We start from the raw sequence: 9333 nt of genomic DNA on the forward strand, positions 1-9333 counted from the left end.
GGCGCTGCTTCCTGCCGAGCAGCGCCGCGATGTCGGCCTCCAGGTCAGCCTTCGCCACCGGCGCCGCCGGCCCGGCCTGGCCAGCCTGCGACATCGCCACCATGGGAGAGGCGAGAGATTGGGCTGATCGATCGATGGAGGGTTTCCTCTGTTGTGACTCAGTTTTACAAAGGGAATATAGCTAGCAATACGAATCGGTGACGCATCCGTGTCCGAGTCGTAATAAGATGAGAAGAATTGGTGGCCGGCATCCAGCGGCGGACGCACGGACGAGGTGGGCAGGGAAGGAGGCGAGGCGCTCGGGAAAAGGCAAGGGAGAGTCAAGAGGAAGGGGAGGAGATAGGGCGACGTAGGGCTGGACACGAGCTGAGCCGAGCCGAGCTTGATCCGAGCCTGGCTTTGGCTCGCTCTGGAGCGGCTCGGCTCGGCTCGGCTCGCTCAGCCAACGAGCCTACTTCAGCCGGCTCGGCTCGCTTTGGCTATGGCTCAGCTCAGACCGAGCCGGCTCGTAAGCCAGTTTCTCTCAGAACCATTTAATAGTACAGACCTCTGTATATAGTACATATACTTGATTTTTTACGGCAATTAAACCTATATTTTGGAAAACAAGCAGTTTATACTACTAAAAATGAACAATCCAGCAGTCTATTGTTTTAAAAAATGGTCATAGTAATGAAAAATAATGTTCTTATATGAATTCTTCTACAAAAATTGTAACAATGGAACACATATGAGAGAAAGAATTGGGCACCATTTCTATTGAATTTTGGACAGCACTTCAATTGAACTTTACACAAGAAAACATCAAATATTGACAACCAAACAAGGAAATTTTGCATAGCATAACACTTCACTTTGACATAAAACTAAGAAAATGTTGACAGCCAAACAATGACTAGCGAAAACCACATAATACAAAGTTCATAGTTCATCACAAGTTCACAATAACATTGTTGAAAGTGCATGGTTCATCACAACATCATTCAAGGTTCATAGTTCATCACAACAGCACACATAATTCAAAGTTCATCACAACAAAAGAAATGGCACGAGATGATCACGTTGACCTCAACAATCCACATGAGAAGATCATGTAGACATCCATCTTCAAAATTGCAAGAGCAACACCCACATGGCGAATATCTACATGCAACACAGATTTGTAAACTTGATATTCTCACTATGTCAAGATAGGAAAACTGAGACATGTAAAAACATTAGTTACCAATTGTTGTCACCCCCCACATCAACAATCTTGGGCAACTTGATATTCTCAACATCGTCCTCCTCATCTTCATCCCTCTCCTAATTATTTGTAAGTTAGCCACATACAAGAAATAGACAGAAATCATAGAAGAAAAAGATAGGAATCATACCACCACATTGAAGTCCTTGTGAGAACCTTTGATATAACTAGCACCGCACACCAAGGCTTCCACCATTTCTGGTTTCAAAGAACTTCCCCTTTTGCTTGTCCATTGCCCTTCCCGTTCCCCTTCTGCATCCCCGAGACCGGCAACTTTCTCTTCATAATGGAGTCCAACGTCCTCTCTTTCTCCTTCTCCTTCCCACTCGCCTTCCCCTTTTGCTTGTCCATTGTTGCGACGATAGGCGTCTGCACACATCAGCAAACAACAAACAGTCAATCATCAACAACAGTAAACTAATTAGACATGGAGTCTATGTAATTTTCCAGCAAGTAGATTTTTTTTCAAGCTGCTATGCTACAGCAAGTAGATCATCAACTAGTTCATCAACAACAGAAAACTAATTACACATGGAATCAATGAAAATTTTGATCTATCCATCCATTCTGCCCTACAACTCCATCCATCCATGATCCATCCATCTGTTGCTGCTACATCTAGCTGTACAGACTACAATACATCCATCCATGATCCACCCATCTAGCCCTACATCTACCTGACTACGTCCATCGATCCATCCGTCCATCCATCCATCAGATGTGTACTAGTGCAGACAACTACGACTAGGGTTTGGGAAGTTCGAACTACATGACTACATCCATCGATCCATCCATCCATTGATCCATCACATGCGTACTAAGTTCAGAGAGCTGCTGCTAGGGATTGGGATTTGGGAACGAAGGAAGTACCTGCTCCGGCTCGTCACGTTCCGCAAGAAACCAGGGGAGGCGCGTCCGTCTATGTCTGGTGTGGTGAGGAACGGTCGCGCCGCCCGTCACCGTCGGTGCCGGGTTGGCGAGGAAGCGCGGCGTCGCTCGTTGCTGTCGATCCAGATTTGTGGCAGGGCAAGAGAGAGGCGAGGCGGCGCAGAGCAGAGAAAGGGAGAGACGAGAGACTGGTTGTGGTTGCTCTGCCCTAATGCGCTAGCTATTGTGATCGATGGTGGAATTGGGCTGGGCCGCAAGCGAGCCACCGAGCTGGACCGGTCGAAACTCAGCTCGGCTCGGTCGCGAAATGGGCCTGTTTTCAGACCTCGGCCCGCTCGATAATCCTATCGAGCCGAGCTGTAACGGGCCGAGCTGGAGTGAGCTTCGGGCCGAGCCGAAAAGCTCGCTCGTACGTCCAGTCCTAGGGCGACGGGCACTGGCGGTCCCCAGCGCCGCGACCCGGGCGCTGCGTTAGGTTTAGGTCAAGGGTCGAGGGGCAGGCTGGGTGGGTAGATGTAGGCTGGCTAATGTGCTGGTGGACGTTTTTTTGGAAAACGTTGCAAGCCGGCAGACCGGTCGAACTTTCGGCTGGCTCGCTCGCCACGTTGGCTCCAACGCCCACGAAACAAACCCCAGCGTACGACATGTGTACGTGGTGGACCTCACACAACCGCCCCCACTCCTATCCTTATCCTCTTCCTGACCTTTGCATTTGGCTTTTCTTCAACCTCCAGCCGCGGCATCCTCTGCTCTCCACAACCACGATTTTCTCTCCTCCACGCTGCTCACGAACCACCACAAGCTCCTCTCACTGGCGGCCATTGTTGTCGCAACCAGCTGCTGCTGGTGAACCAGCACGACCGGCGGTGAAGACGACGAGCTCTGATGCCGCAACTAGAGATTTTTATTGCTGGAACCAGACGGCAGAAAAGCTGCAACCACTTTTGGCATGTGCTGGAACCGGACGGCGACGAGTTCGTTTTTGCTGGAACTGGCAAAAAATTTGCTGGAACCGGCAAGATGTTTTGCTGCATGGGCACGTGAGAGTTCTTGCTATGACCGGCGGCTACAATGTGTTTTTGCTGGAAACATGGATAATTTTTGCTACAACTCGCATGTGTTTTTGCTACTGCCGGCAAACCAATAGATTATTTGTTTTGGCTGAGATTTTTTTCGCAGGGGAACACGATGGTCTGAGCGGACGACGGCGACGAGTGGAGTGGAGGCGGTGACGCGTGGAGATGTTGCAGCCACAATGGTTGCGAGCTGGAACTGGCCGGCGGGTGAGCTGCAGTCACCAATATAAGAAGCATGGGGCGGCCGAGGGACGAGCGTGGTCGACACGGGTGTCTGGCGACCAGGAGCAGCAAAACGGCGGGCATGGGTGGCTTGGGGTCGCCGGCAAGCATGGCTGGCAAGGGGGACGAACGTGGCGGCCGACGAACACGGAGGATTTCTTTTTGTTTCTAAATCACGTGCGTTGACAGAAGGGAGGAAGGAGAAGAACCCGGATCTGACGGTTGTAACAGGGCAAATCGGACAATATGGGCAGCGACCGGCCCAAATTTGGGCCGGCGCACCGGCGCCTATCGTTGCCCTGTTTTTTTACATAAGATAACTTTATTCCTCAAATAATAGTCGTATCATTTACAATTTGCAGAATAATAAAGCAAGTCGTTAGTGATATTCAGAAAGGCAACAACGGGAGATATGGTGCAATCATCACTGAGATTATAGCTAGATCTTCCTCATTTTTTATGTAATTTCATGTTCGAAGGTAGAGCAGCAAATCATGGCACTGATAGATTAGCCAAGTTTGCTTATTCATTGGATCAAGGGAGACACGTCTGGATGTCGGTCCCACATGATCCTTTTTGTATCCCACAAACTGTGGAATTTGAATGAATAAAGCTTAGTTTCCCTCAAAAAAAGAAGAAGAATAAAGCCAGGGGCAATAGAATCTCAGAATTCAGACACACTAGATCTAAAACAGTGTTTTGCCAAACAATCGGCAATAAGATTAGCTTCCCTACAGCATCGAACAAAAGCAATATTTGCAAAATCCATAGCCAGCAGGGTTGCTTACATGTTGATCGGCACATCTGTGCCCATGTACGCATCAGGGTTGCAAACCACTTCCAGAGCCACCATACTATCAGATTCAATGGGGAACTTTGTGCATCCCATATTTGCAGCAAGAATCGGCCCATAACGGATTGCATTTATTTCTGCCAAGTCCACCGAAGAAACATGGGGCAAGGTCCAGGCGCCCCTGCAATGAAGTTGTCATCATGATCTCTTGCCAGGCCCGTGTTAATGTTGTTCGATATAGTCTTGTTATTAGTGCTATAAATGTAGTGTAGCGACCAGACCTCAACCTGTCTGATCTTTGTGCATCAGTATCATCCCTGGATCAGTAATGCTGACATGCACAGTACTTCAAGGATTTATAACAGAGTAGCAATCACACACTTATTATATCGAATGTCTCAAAAGAGAACTTACTACAATAAATATGGCTTAAAGCCATCTAACAACGGTAACAACGGAAGGCTTGGAAAATAAGCGAGTCCATCAACTCCAACGGCATCATTGAGTATAAAACCACGACCTAAAGGTACCTTACTCGTCGTCTGAAAAGTCTGCAACATGAACGTTGCAGCCCGAAAACGGGTCAGCACATAGAATATGCTGGCAATGTAACACATAAAGAGTAATGAAAGAATAAAGCTATACTACATGCATATATAGCTGGCGGAAAGCTCTATGGTTACAGTTTTTGCATAAAGCCAATTTTCCCTACTGCAACGGAATAAATTTTATTTAACTATCATGGTGGTTGTTAAACATTGAGAAGATAGACATCCTCTCAATCCCAATTAAGCATCAACATTAAAACCCAACAGATTAATTAAAGTAACATGATGAGATTCACATGATAATCCAAGTACTAGATACTCAAGACGTCCATAACCGGGGACATGACTAACCATGATTAGTTTATACACTTTGCAGAGGTTTGCGCACTTTTACCCACAAAACTCGATCTCCTACGTTGGGATTCTCGTACTACATGATGTTTGATAAACGGATGACCGAGACATAGTCTTTTAGAAGCGCTATCAACTTACGATCGGGTAGACAATACCAACCTGCATCCCCTACATCTGCTAGTCTACCACTGTAAAAGTTCGCACGACTTACTCAACTATGCTAGAGCCCATAGTAGCTTGTGGCTGCACACGGAAGTTTCTAGTATGAATAATCTCATGATCCCTTTGTGCCTGGGTGGCGGTCCATAAAGAAAAATAGGCAATCGCTGGAATACCCCGGTGCCTCAATCCACCCAGATGTGTGTTTAAGTTGCCACCTTAAATAAACCATTAATTTACAAATGTCACATCTGTCATGGATACACTCACCCAATCCTCGTCTACTAGCATAGCATGGCAACATAAGCAAACGCGGAAATAACTCCCAAAAGTTTGATGATAAAACAGGAAATAGGTACTACCTCATCTACTTCCCAAAACCCACAATTTAAAGATCATAATCATGAAATGTTTGAGGATTGATCTAATGCAATAAAAACTGGGTAGTAAAGAGATATGATCAAAGTGTTACTTGCCTTGCCGATGATCCGCGAAACCTAGAGATTCAAAGTAACAAGCGGCGCACTCCGGGTACTCTATCGCAAACAAACAAGCATACAATAAGTACTCATATAATGCACAGGTAAAACTCAAATAAGAGATTTAACCAGAAAGTTCAACTTAAGAATTTCGGTTTGCAAAAACAACCAAATCGAACGAAGCAACGAAAGTCAAACGACGAAAGAAACAAACTTTGTTTAATAATCTGGACCTAAATCAAATTTTACAGAAGCAAAATCTTGTTTGAGTTGGTTAAACGGAAAGAGGGTTTCGGGACGAAACTCCAGGCGCTTGAATCGCCTGATTCCGAAAAACGAGCGAAAAATTATACTAGAACGAAAATCGGAAAATTCAAGAAAAAGAAAAACAACGAACAGATTAACGAACGAACGTTCATTTTCTGGAACTAAACGGTGAACGCGTCCGTTAAAACGAACGAACGAGCGAACGCTCGCTAAATAAACTAAACCGGAAATAAACCAATCTAATTAAAAAGGGATCTAAAAAAACCAAACGAAAACCAAACGGAAAACCGAACGGTTTTCTCGAGGAAAACCGCCGGCGGCGGGGCGGTGGTCAACCTCGGCGGGGCGGCCTGGCGGCGGGCGGCGGGGTCGGCGGGATTGGGCGACGGGGTCCGGCGGCGGCGAGTGGTGGGACGGCGGGCGGCGTTGGCTCGGGCGGCGGGGTCCGGCGGCGGCGGCACGCGACGGATTGAGGCTAGAGTTAGGGTTTTTTTGGCGCGGCGCGTCTTGGGCTGACGGGCTCGGGGGTGGCGCCTTATAAAGGCCCGGCCGAACGGAGTCCTGGCGCAACAGGGCCCAAAGTCGGTTCGCGTTTTTTTAAATAATTATGCGCAGAAAAACAAATAAAAGAAATACTAAGCGGACTCCAAAAATCCTGAAATAAAATATCCCCGACTTCCGAAATCAATCCGGACAAGATGAACATTTATTTGGGGCCTCAATGCAATTATGAAAAACGTAAATTTTTCCTAAATTCAAATAAAATAGCAAAACTCCAAAATAAAATCTTATTTGATTTTATTATTAAATCCTCAATATTTCTTTATTTCGGGAAAGTCATTTTATTCCCTCCCTCATATTTTTATAATAGAAATAATTGAAGATAAAATAAATAAAATCAAATGATCCTATTTTCAAAATTTGAGAAAACTCAAATATGAAAATTACGAAATCCCCAACTCTCTCCGAGGGTCCTTGAGTTGCGTAGAATTTCTTAGGATCAAACCCAAAAGCAAATAAAATATGATATGCAGTGATGATCTAATGTATAACATTCCAAATTGAAAATTTGGGATGTTACAAACCTACCCCCTTAAGATGAATCTCGCCTTCGAGATTCGGGTTGGCTAGAAAATAGGTGAGGGTGGTCCTTCAGCAGTTCTTCCTCTCGCTCCCAGGTGGCTTCATCCTCGGTGTGGTGGCTCCACTAAACTTTGCAAAACTTGATAACCTTGCTTCGGGTGACTCGCCTGGCATACTCAAGAATCTTGATTGGTTTCTCCTCATAGGTCAAATCACTGTCCAACTGAATCTTTTCTAGCGGCACTGTATCTCTCAGCGGTATATCAGCCATCTCAGCGTGGCACTTCTTCAACTGGCAAACATGGAATACATCGTGAACTCCTGACAATCCTTCGGGAAATTCCAACTTGTAGGCTACTTCTCCCATACGCTCCAAAACCTTGTATGGTCCTACAAAACGTGGCGCTAACTTTCCCTTAACTCCAAAGCGCTTAACTCCTCGAAGTGGAGATACTCGAAGATAAACTCGATCTCCGACTTCGTAAACTATCTCCTGGCGTTTAAAATCTGCGTAGCTCTTCTGCCTGGACTGGGCTACCTTGATCCTGTCGCAAATCAATTTCACCTTCTGTTCAGATTCCTTAATCAAATCCGGTCCAAACAACTGGCGGTCTCCAACTTCATCCCACGACAATGGGGTCCTGCACCTCCTTCCGTACAAGGCTTCGAAAGGGGCCATCTTCAAACTGGATTGATAACTGTTGTTGTAAGAGAACTCTGCATATGGAAAATTCTCGTCCCAACTAGATCCGTAATCTAGCGCGCAAGCTCTCAGCATATCCTCCAAAATCTGATTGACTCTCTCGGTCTGTCCATCTGTCTGTGGATGAAAAGCTGTGCTGAACTCTAGCCTGGTACCCAAAGTTCCGTGCAACTGATTCCAGAACTTTGAGGTAAACTGGGTTCCTCTATCTGATACAATGCTCCTTGGAACTCCATGCAGACATACAATCCTGGTAATGTATATCTTTGCCAACTTAGCACTAGTGTAAGTAGTCTTTACTGAGATGAAATGAGCTACCTTTGTCAAACGATTGACTACAACCCAAATCGAGTCATAGCCTGAACGAGTTATGGGCAAACCTGTGATAAAATACATGCCTAGCTTATCCCACTTCCATTCGGGTATTGGCCATGGCTGTAACAATCCTACTGGCTTCTGATGCTCTGCCTTTACTCTCTGACATACATCACAAACTGCTACATACTCTGCAATATCCTTCTTCATTCCGGTCCACCAGAAAGTATCCTTCAAATCCAAATACATCTTGGAATTTCCTGGGTGAATCGAATATGGTGAATCATGGGCCTCCTGCAGAATTAACTTCCTGATCTCCGGGTCATTGGGCACAAAAACAGGGACTTCAAACCATAGGGTATCGTGCTCATCCTCTCGAAATCCTTTAGCTTTTCCTTTGCTCATCTTCTCCTTTATAGAGGCAACCTCCTTGTTAGTCTTCTGAGCTTCTCTAATCTTATCCATCAAGGTAGACTGAATCTCCAATGCTACTACATAGCCTCTCGGAACTATCTCCAAACATAGCTCACGAAGGTCCTCGGCTAACTCCTAATCATGCGTGGCATAATTCAACTCATGAGGCTTAAGCTGTGGTGAGCCATATGAAACAACTTTTCCCTCCTGCATAAGCACTGCTCCAAGTCCTCGACGTGAAGCGTCGCAATACACCTCATAATCCTTGTTCTGATCTGGCAAAATCAACACTGGTGATGTAACCAAACATTTCTTCAACTCCTGGAAACTGGCCTCACATTCCTCAGTCCATTTGAACTTCGTATCCTTCTTCAACAACTCCGTCATAGGCTTTACAATCTTCGAGAAATTTTCAATGAATCTCCAGTAGTATCCCGTGAGTCCAAGAAAACTCCGGATCTCTCCCATTGTTGTTGGTCCTTCCCAATTTGTCACAGTGACAACCTTGGTGGGATCTACTGTTATACCTTCCCCGGATATAACGTGTCCGAGGAATCCAACTTCCTTCAACCAAAACTCACATTTGCTAAACTTGGCATATAACTGATGTTCTCTGAGCTTCTCATGTACCAAATGCAAATGCTCCTTATGCTCCTCTTCATTCTTCGAGTAAACCAGAATATCATCAATGAACACTATGATGAACTTATCCAAAAACTCCATAAACACTTTGTTCATCATGTTCATAAAATAGGCAGGTGCGTTAGTCAGACCAAATGACATAAC

The 9333-nt window shown here is 45.7% G+C and overlaps 1 long non-coding RNA gene across 1 annotated transcript; it reads right to left on the reverse strand.

The window, feature by feature from the left end:
• Positions 1-1100: 1100 nt before the first annotated feature.
• On the reverse strand, positions 1101-1460 carry LOC119351991. Its single transcript, XR_005170106.1, has 3 exons — positions 1377-1460; positions 1226-1305; positions 1101-1143 (listed from the first exon to the last, which is right to left on the reverse strand). It is a non-coding gene; the product is annotated as an uncharacterized LOC119351991 (long non-coding RNA).
• Positions 1461-9333: the final 7873 nt, after the last annotated feature.

This window comes from Triticum dicoccoides, chromosome 1A (genome assembly GCF_002162155.2).
Source record: "Triticum dicoccoides isolate Atlit2015 ecotype Zavitan chromosome 1A, WEW_v2.0, whole genome shotgun sequence".
Classification (NCBI taxonomy): Eukaryota; Viridiplantae; Streptophyta; class Magnoliopsida; order Poales; family Poaceae; genus Triticum; species Triticum dicoccoides.